Source organism: Eschscholzia californica, unplaced genomic scaffold (genome assembly GCF_041429995.1).
Source record: "Eschscholzia californica isolate CP2 unplaced genomic scaffold, dmEscCali1.0.p SCAF_3, whole genome shotgun sequence".
Taxonomy (NCBI): Eukaryota; Viridiplantae; Streptophyta; class Magnoliopsida; order Ranunculales; family Papaveraceae; genus Eschscholzia; species Eschscholzia californica.
The window spans coordinates 32,998,322-33,009,288 of record NW_028238420.1 but is presented as its reverse complement, the minus strand read 5'-3'; positions in this window follow the sequence as shown (position 1 = coordinate 33,009,288).

Here is a 10,967-nt window from a genome sequence, read left to right as displayed (position 1 = left end):
CACCCTAATCACATTAGGTACAAAGTGTCTCAAGGCCACTTGATGAGTAGCAACTGAAAATGCGTGGCCGCGCTCAAACGGATTAAAGTTAATCGTTTGTCTTTTACAGTTGTACTCGGATATCAAGAAAGTCTGAATGACGTGACGTATCAGATGGGATACTAAATTGACACGGGAATCGAGGCATTGCACTTGTTCTAAGTCCAAGTGGGAGTCTGAAGGAGTTGAAGGAGATGTCCTTCGACCAAGGTGACAATGCGAACAATTTGTCGGATAGGATAATTGATGTGGAAGATCATCAAGTCCGATTGATTTAGGGATCGTAGAGTTGTAGCTAGAGACCAACTACGATCGTCGAATTACGAAGTAATTCGCTGCTAACTTCGATCGGATCCTACAACGGGTTACACATAAGAGTGACAAATTGATCTAGGATATGACTAGTGGGAGTGAGATATAATCATGGGAGTGTCCCATAAACATATCTCATAGGCCTAAAAAGGAATTAGGCAAAGATAGTACAAAAAGGCCAAAAACAGAGTTTTTGGGCCTAGACCGGTTCGGGTACTTTTAGGGCTCGGATTGGGCTGATTTTTGGAGGAACGTTTCCTTATGTTATGAACATTAAATCTGCCAATTTTGGCTGGGTTTGGACGTCATCTCCTTAGGGAATTGAGAAAATACCAATAGTTGCTATTTTCGACTATTTCCCTAAATCTTATTCCAAAGGGTGTTTTGGGAAACCTAAAAGGAGGTGGATTCTTATTAGGGTTCTATATAAACACTCTTAGGGCAGAGAATAAGGTGTGGAATTTCTCTCTAAGCTTTCTTACTCTACCACATCAAGTAGAGAGGAGAAAGTGAGCTAATTCCCATTAACTATCTATCTAGTCAAGAAGAAAGGAGTTCTTCTTTTCAACCACCATTGGTGTGCTAGCTATACAACAAGGTGGGAGATCAAATTGATTGCTCGTGTCCCAAGTAGAGGAGCTACACTTGAAGCTCTTGGTCTTCTTCAATCAATTCAACTAGTTCGAGGGAAAAGCGATTAAGGTAATCTACTATCTCCATTAGATTAATTACTAGTTTTGCATGTGATCCTGGGAATACTAGTGTAGACATTAGATGTCATATTTCCGCTATAAACACTAGTAGAAGGGTGTAAATCCCTACAGTATTCACCACCACGATCAGATCTAACGACTTTTATTTTTGCATTGAGTTGATTTTCAACTTCGGCTTTAAAAGCTCTGAACACGTCTAAGGACTCGGACTTTTCATGAATGAGACATAAGTGCCCGTATCGAGAGAAATCGTCTATGAATGATATGAAATATCGTTGACCATTCCAAGAAGCCGAAGGGAATGGCCCACATATATCAGTATGAATCAATTCTAGGACGCTTGAAGTTCGAGTGGCACCTAATCTCTTCTGTTTGGTATGTTTGCCTTTTATGCACTCTACACAGACATCTAAGTCTGAGAAGTCAAGTGAATCCAAAATACCTTCTGACACCAATCCTTTGAGTTTATTTTTGGTTATATGACCCAAACACTTATGCCATAATTTTCCTGAATTCACTTCAGTAATTTTTCTTTTCGTACCTCATGTTTCCACGTGCAAGGTTTCATTATATGATTCATTAGTTTCAAGCAAGTATAGCTTATCATAAGCACTTAGCGAACCAGTACCACACTTATTTGAATTTAAAGAAAGACTAAACTGATTTTTTCTAAATGAACAATGATAACTAGATTTGACCAAAACAAAAACAGAAACCAAATTTCGTCTGAATGACGATACAACAAAAATGTCTTTCAAATCCAAATAAAATCCAGTTCCTAATAATAATCTGAAATGACCTATTACCTCGACCTCTACCGCCTGCCCGTCTCCCACATAAATGTATCTTTCACCATTAATTGGCTTTTCGTAGCTCAGACAACCCTGCATAGAAACACTGATGTGAGTAGATACACCTGAATCTAACCACCACGTGTTTCTAGATACTAAAGATAAATGAACTTTAGAGCAGACCAAAGAAAGAACATACCCTTCTTGGCACGCCAAGTAGCATACTTGGTACATTCTTTCTTCACATGCCCCAGGTTTTCCACAAAAGAAACAATTATTTTCTTCCTTAGGTTTCTTTTGTTCTGGACCCTTAGCAGTTTCATTATCCTTATTCCTTTTCTTTCCCTATCTTTTGAGGTATTAGCCAAGTGAGCACTTTCAGATTTCTCATACTTCACTCTTTTCTCTTCTTGCACACAGTTCGAAATGAGCTCATTAAGAGTCCACTTCTCCTTCTGGCAGTTGTAACTGACCTTAAACTGACTAAATTGTGCAAGAAGATGGTTCATTACCAAATGCACAAGTAAGTCCTCAGACAGCTCGAGCTTTAGTGCCTAAGTTTGGAAGCTATATGAGACATCTTCATGATGTACTCCCTGATATTTCCCTTGCCTTTATACCTCATAGAAATCAGGTTCGCCAAAAGTGTTCCTGTTTCTGCCTAATCATTCTTTTCATACCTTTTTTCGATTTCGGCAAGGAAATCAATGGCCTTAGTTACCTCAGTAGAGATTGCGCCTCAAAAAGCTTCTGGAATGCCGCGCTTAATGATCATGAGACTCATGCGATTGGAGCGACCCCACCTCTCATAGTGTCTCCTTTCGTCAGGAGAACTATCATCCATAAGAGGGACGTGTTGCTCCACCCTAAGTGCAAGATCCAGATCCATGCATCCTAGAACGATCAGGGCGCTCTCTTTCTAGTCCTTAAAGTTATTCCCATTGAGAATGGGAATGTTGTTAGCATTCATTGGTATATTTGCAGCAACTACACAGAGAATAGATATAATAAATTTACATATTCACATCATACTATACTAAAGTGAGATTTAAAATTTAAACAATAACAAGATACATAGCAGAATACCGAGCACAACATTAATATCAAGTCCTTGGACAGTAATACTAATTTGTAAGTGGTATCTCTGTTGCAGTAATAAAATATATACGATAAATCCTGTCAAACAATAAGTCTATCTTTGGACCAACTCATTATTAACATGGACACCTTACAATCATCTCACATTTATCACCGCATGTGTATATGTAGTTCGGCCAAATATTAAACTACCTTAGGGTCGACTTAATACCCGCATGAATTTACGTACACACGCCCTACTCCAACATTGTCTTGAACTAATCTACATAAAAGAGGTCACTTTGGCGACATTTTACTTCAATTAGTTTTATCAAATGCCGGATATTATTTGAGGGATGTATCAGTTATTAATTGTTTAAATTTTATAAAATAAATGTCTAAAAAGAACCTTTAATTTGGTCTATAATAGACCCAGTCAGATCGATCTGACTCAGACAAGTCAGACCGGTCTAACACACTAAAGCGACACCTGACTCAACCAAGTCAGATCTGAGTCAGATCTATCTGACTCAGACCGAGTCAGACCAGTCAATTAGTCTGACTGGTTTGCCCACGTTCCACATTAAGTGGAATGCTGGCACCTTCCCACTTAAAAGTGGGCAGTCATCCCCACTTTAAAGTGGGGTAATGCCCCCCTTAATGTGGGGTGTTTAAATGCTCACATTAAGTAGGGCCTTTACACCTTTTTTTTTCTTAAGAAATTCATTTCTATTTTATTTTATTAATAATAAAAAAAACAGAATTTTTATCGTGAATCAAAATATAAAAATACTATAAAATCTAAACTTTTTGTGTCTATAAAACTTATTAATCTAGTTGATTAACACAAAAGATTAATATAATTTTACACATAAAATCATATATAAAAAATTAACCAAGATATCATCATGCTAAAACTTGATGTGTTAATCTAATTTTATCAATCAACATGATGCATAATTAACAAACACATGGTATGATCAAAATAATTCTAAGTTTTGGACAAACTAAAACCTTCATATTATTCATAAGGCAAACCATATACTATGAACTCATGAAATATCTCAATGAACCTTAAAGTTGGAGTGGCTCTTGATACCAATTGTTAGGAAATTTAACCTTAAATCATACTTTATACATGCATATAGCTAAATACAATATCAAACAATATGTCATGTGTAAGCTAAACTACACATATTCTCCATAAGATTCAAAGAGATCAAACTTAATCACAGAAGCGTGCCTTGATCCATAGCTTGTATTTGCTGTGATAGGATGATATTCCACTTGGTTCTTCTTCTCTTTAGAATCTCTCTTATGATGAAGGATTTCACACTTGACCAAAATTGTAGAGATTGGGAAGCAGTCCAAATGGGGACCATAACCCCTATTTATAGACTTTTATTTCTAATTTGGCCCCTCATCAAATTAGAAATCACTTAATGATCTCTACACGTTTATTCCATGACACTTTTGTTGATCTCAAAAAATGGTCTTCCGTTATATCAGCATGGAAAAGGGAGTTGATGCATGACAGCCTCCGTTATGACGATATATTCTGTTATTTGAGGTAAGATTTCTGCACCTGTCCTGCTTCCAGCTCTGGTGCTTCGTCTCTTTGTTCCTGCTCTCTGCTCCTTGCTCTTGTTCCTTGCTCCAGCTTTTGATTCTCGTCCTCCAAGCTCCTATTCGTCGGTTCCCAAGAGGGGAAAACCTGTCAAGGGTTCGAAAACCGCTCCGACGCTCAAGACAGTCAGGGTGTTCTTTGCAGCAAAAGAATGAATGTTGATCGATCCTTTTGGGGGCGAGTTATGAGAACTCAGAGTTAACTATGATCTTCTAGGATTTAGAGATAGTAACCTGTGAAGGATGATGTGGGGGCCTTTTTATAGGCTTAAGAGGCGGCGGTGATTGCCGTGGAGGGAAGTTTTCCCTTTATATTTATGTCGGATCTAGGATAGCTGAAAGTTCCTAAGTTCAAGGATCTTTCATAGATATCTTGTCGATGCGATAGATCTTCTGGGAGAAGTTTCCTCCCTTAGGCGTGAAGTCAAAACTTCCTTACAACACTTCGAGATCCGTAACCGACTGAAATCTCTATAGAAATTTCGGGATTAAGTCGGTAGGTTGCTAGTGCGCTTCTGCCTTCCCAGTTCTGGACGTAAGGCATTGACCGAACCTACGTGGACCCCCCTCATTCTTTTAGAGTCCCCAGGGCTGATCCGTACATGTCGAGGCCATCACAAGGCTGGTTTCCTCTAGTTGACGTCCCAGTTAGGAGAATGTGTGGCAGATCGTCGAGGATTCAGTTGTCCTGTACCTGAAGTCGGGTTGACTCAGTGGACTTCAGATCTGATCTAGACTCTTCAAACGTTAGTCAACGTCTAGACATTTTATGCATCATCAACTTTGATACATATTGGTCAAGTCAATCCATATTGGACCACTTTATCCATATTGGACCACTTTACGACTTGACAATTTACAGAGATAGACATACACATGTCTATATATATGTGAGCCTGCATATGTTGGAGTTTCTTCCAACAGGTATAACACGTGCCTTCGACACGAAATGTTAAATCGAACACTTTGCGTGTGTACGGATGATCAAGAAATTAATTAATATAACGTTGATGAAAATGACTTAAGAACTATATATCACAATTATCGTGCTGATAAAGGACTTGTATTTTAGAGGTTGAAAACTATAAACCATATTTTGCAAAAAACTTAAGGGTTATTTCCCAGATGGCCCCCAACTTTGTGACCAGCTTCCTGCCTGGCCCCCTAGATTAGCAAAAATACCCATATGACCCCCATTTTCCGTTATCTTTAACTGTCTGTTACTCTCACTCCTCCACCTCATTTCCTCTCTCTGCCAAGTCACCTAAAACGCCACATCATCATCTTCTCCGGCAGGGGTCGCCGGCCGACGACCTTCAAACATAAAAAAAAAATGAAGTTTTTTTTTTCTCTCTCCTCTCTCTCTAAATTTTTTTTCTTTTCTTTCCCCTCTCTCTCTCCCTCTAGATCTAGAGAGAGAGGAAGGATCCGTTCAAGGTCTGATCAGACCTTGAACTGATCTGGTCAAGGTTGTTCAGACCTTGAACGGATCTGTTCAAGGTCCCGGCCAGACCTTGAACGGATCCTTCCTCCCTCTAGATCTAGAGAGAGAGAGGAGAAAGAAAAAAGAAAAAATTTACAGAGAGAGAGGAGAGAGAAAAAAAAGACTTTAATTTTTTTTTATGTTTGAAGGTCGCCGGCCGGAAATTTGACCGGTCGGCGACCCCTGCCGGAGAAGATGATGATGTGGCGTTTTAGGTGACTTGGCAGAGAGAGGAAATGAGGTAGAGGAGTGAGAGTAACGGACAGTTAAAGATAACAGAAAAGGGGGGCCATATGGGTATTTTTGCTAATCTAGGGGGCCAAGCAGGAAGCTGGTCACAAAGTTGGAGGCTATTTGAGAAATAACCCAAAAATTAATTAACATCCTCCATACTTTGCCAATAAGAAAAGATTGTGACAAAGAAGAAATCGTACTCTGCAAAAAGTATCGATTATTGTAATCGTGAACAATTTAAAATTGTAGTTTTTATGACTCTGACCCGCTCCGTAAAGCTGAAAACGTTTAAGCAGCGTTTTTATGCTCAAATCTTTGTCAAGTACTCGAACAACAAAAAAGTACCGATGTTTTGAATGCATAATAGAAAAATATAAGGTGGTCAGTCTAGATTACAAATTTGGTTGTTTTTTTTGTTTGCGTGAGGGACTAACTTTGACCATCATACTTGAAGTCTTTTAAGAAACATGTGATAAAAAAACTGTTACAACAATGCATAAGATAATAATAACCATAGCCAAATCGGATTTATTAAAAAAAGATAACCAAATGTAAACCGAGGGGAAAGTAATTACCAGAAAAACATGAAAAATGTATACAACATTCTTATAGAAGTTGTAATGTATCATGTATCCCATACGTTAGGAAATTCTGATGACCGCATACCAATAGCAGTTAAACCACAAATCTAAACTGACATATGGAAAAACCTGATGTGATTATTGCGTGCCTTCTATTTTGACTACTGATGTCAATTTCCAGATTATCCATCTAGACCACTGAAACACCCTTTGCACCTAGGAAAACTCAGATGAATAAGCTATCAATTTTATACAGAATAAATTTATCCAAGCATACATATGATCGATAAAATCAAAGAAATGTATACATACCCTTTACAATTGCTACAGCACTACAAAATGCGGTCAATCTCCTTTTTAAAGGCACTGGACTTTCTGTGAATGTGGCAAAGAGTTCTATTTTTTGTACAGGAATGACAGATGAGCAGAAGGAGTCATTTAGAGCTGTCTTGGGGTTCCAAATTGGGATTTTCCCATCAGATATCTTGGCATACCTTTACTGGCCTCCCGACTTGCTTATAAAGACTGTATTCCGTTGATAAATCAAATCCAAGTACGTGTGCAATCCTGGAAGGTTCAGTTCCTATCCTTTGCAGGTCGCCTCATTCTTATTAAAGCAGTACTAAGCAGCATGCTAGTTTTCTGGGCCTCGGTGTTTGTTCTCCCTAAAAGAGTGTATAAAGAGATTAATAGAATATTTAACCGATTCCTCTGGAAAGGTTTGGAGGAGGGTAGCAACAGGCCAGCAGTTAAGTGGCTGGATGTTTGCCTACCAAAGAGTGAAGGTGGACTCGGTTTACATGACAATGAAACCATGAACAATGCACTGGACCTTAGGCATGTGTGGGACATACTCAGCAACAAAAATACTTTGTGGGTTCGTTGGGTACAACGCTATTTGATCAGGAAGCAAAGTTTTTGGACCATGAAGATTCCGAAGAGTTGTTCGTGGTGTTGTAGAAGGATACTCGGTTGTAGGAAATTGGCTAGAGATTTGGTACAGTACTTGATCCATGATGGATCTAATACCTATTTTTGGAGGGACGTTTGGCATCCAATGGGTTCATTAACAGATTACCTTATTGCTAATAGACGGTTTGATACAAACGTAAGGGAGGACGCCTTAGTTTCAGAATTCTTAACGAATGGAAGGTGGGCTATTTCTGATCAACTGCGGCTGAATTTTGGTGAGGTCTTTAACTCCTTAAATGAAGTCGAGATAGGTGGATTGGAGAAAGACATGGTTGTTTGGAAAGTTACAAGTTCAGGACAATACACTATGAGGGATACGTATCACTCTATACGGAGGAAAGGGGACCAGGTCAATTGGTCTAAATTGGTCTGGTGTCAGGAAGGAATCCCGAGACATTCTTTCATCACTTGGATTTCTTTGAAACGAGGCCTAAAAACAAAAACAAAATTGCGTGCTTGGGGGCTCGAAGTGGATGATGTATGTCCATTGTGTCGGGGGGCAGCGGAGACAGATGAACATCTTTTCTTTCAATGTCCGTTTTCACTTCAAATCTGGTCGAAACTACTTGATTTATTGGGTGTATCTAGGAATCATACCGGCCAGTGGTCTGATGAAATTGAGTGGAGTGTAGCCACTTTTCACGGCAATACAGTTCTGGGCAGAATTGGGAGTTTAGTTTTTAATGGCTATTTCTATTATATTTGGAAAGAACGAAATAATCGAATCTTTCGAATGGAGGAAAAGACACAGCAACTACTTTTCATGGATGTTGTGAGTGACATCAAGATAAAGGTGGTTGGTTGGAGGAATAAACCGAGTGGCTGTGATGGGGCCCAACAGATTCTTGACAAATGGAACTTGGTAATTCCACTTAGGTTCAAGGCAGCAACAACATCTCAATGGGTTGGACCATCTTTAGACCAAATTCTTATTAACACGGATGGGGCTTTCGACGAGCAATCAGGTGGTTATGGTGCAATTTTGAGAAATAATCAAGGGGACGTCATCGTTGCAGCAGCGGCACGGACACCAAAAGTTTCTGTGATAACCCATGAAATGCAGGGTATCCGGTTGGGATTACTACTTGCTAATAAATTTGGAATTTCACGTGTTAAGATCGCCACCGACTCCTCAATGGTTGTTCAGATTTTAACAGATACTGAGAGTCATCCACCTTGGCAGATTGAACGATTGGTACGTGAGATCAGGGCTATGTGGCGCACCATGGAGGATTGTTCCATCACCCATGTTTATCGCGAAATAAACCAAGCAGCTGACTATCTATCGAAAATGAAACCGGACTCGGGATGTGTGGAACTAGAACCGAATACATTACCGCTTGAACTAGAGAAGATTGTGAAGGAAGATAAGCAGGGAACAATAAGAGTTAGACATAAGTGAATTTTGAGGTTGTTTAGAGTTTTTTTTTTTTAGAGTTTGATGATTCTTTCATTTGTTGAGTTTGAAGTTCAGTTTCTTTAGTTGTTTGATTCCTTTATAGTTCCTCTTTGTACAGGGTAGGGTCCCTTCAACCCGCTGACAAATTCAAATAAAAAAAGTATTTATGTCGTTTCTCATATTTTTCATAAAAAAAGCCAAAAATGTAATTCGGAATACAAATAAAAACTAACAACCGATATATCTTAAAGTCCTAAACTAATATCATCAAACTCCATAAAAGTATTCATTTTTTGCTCTTTTGTCACTCATAAAGAAAGAAAAAAATCTAAAGTAAATTAACCAAAAGAATGCAAGAAACACCATAAAGAAAGAAAAATGAGTACAAAATAATAGAACACCATCTTGCTTTGTTGGTGAAGGAAGATCCTCTACTTTGAATAAGAAATACCCATGATTTAATAGCCAAAAAATACAATTAAATGATGTTATATATGGTAAATGAAAAAGAATTGAAAGATGGAACTATGTAACCCATATAACACCTATAAATGCTAGGATTGGAACAGTTTGTAATTGAGTTACTACTTATGATTTAATACCAAAAGTTAAAACCGACCGAACATTAAAGATTATAATTAATTATTATTTAGTCGTTAAGATTTAATCTGATCGATTGGCCCAAAACGGTCGGTTGGATTTATCTTTTTGTTTATGCTAAATCGAAATATACGATCAGATTTATCTCTATGTTTGTCTATTAGTTTGTCTTTTGTTTTGTCCCAGTCAGCACTCACCATCTTTTTTTATATAATAGACTAGGTATAGCCCGTGCCTATGGCACGACATAATTCGGTGAACACGATGAAAATACAATGCCATCAAATTCATGTTTTTCAATCCAACACGACCCTGAAGAAATATATTTATGTGGAGTTTGATCCGAAGTAATTTGTAATTTAAACAGTCATTAATTAAAGTGACACTTCAAAATCCAAATTGCCACATAAACTTTCGTCTTTTCATCATAATTTCAGGTTAAACGCATTGTCTTTTATCACGGTGAATTGAAACATGGAGAATTGAGTCATCCAAATCCTCATTTACATGGGTACTAACTGATCGTATATATAAAGTTGTGCATAGGATGCAACTGTTCCAGGTTAAAGTAAAAGTGATCCAATCTTGTGCTTTCGGCAAGACAAAACTCGCTAAACTCATTATTTAGTTATAATGTGTTAAAGTCTAGTTCATTCGTTGGTATACGTATATTGCATTTGCATTGAGTTTCTTGTAGCTTCGCCCTTCCCTTTAGGTCTTAAAGTTTTTCCTTGAAAAGAAAATAGTCATTTGCACTCATACTAACGAACTTTGTTACTTCATGTAGGCATGTAGCTACTTCAAAAATGATCAATTAAAAGAGTTACGAACATTTGTCTTCATTTTAATTATATATTTACATATGTATATGAGGATTATGAAGGACTAATTTAAGACATTTCTAAATTTTATCGGAATAACTTCGCTTTGCATATTTGAAGTCTAGTTTGGAACTCAGATCTATGACCTAAACAATTACCATCTATAAGAGTAGAGTTGTTTAACCAATTTTGGAGATCATAAACACAAGTGCTTGCACCAAATGATGGTAAGACTATAACATTAACCATTCGTAGCCTTGCTGCTCTAATAGATGTTTATTTTGTTTTGTAAGACTACAAATAAATGTTTTATTCAAAT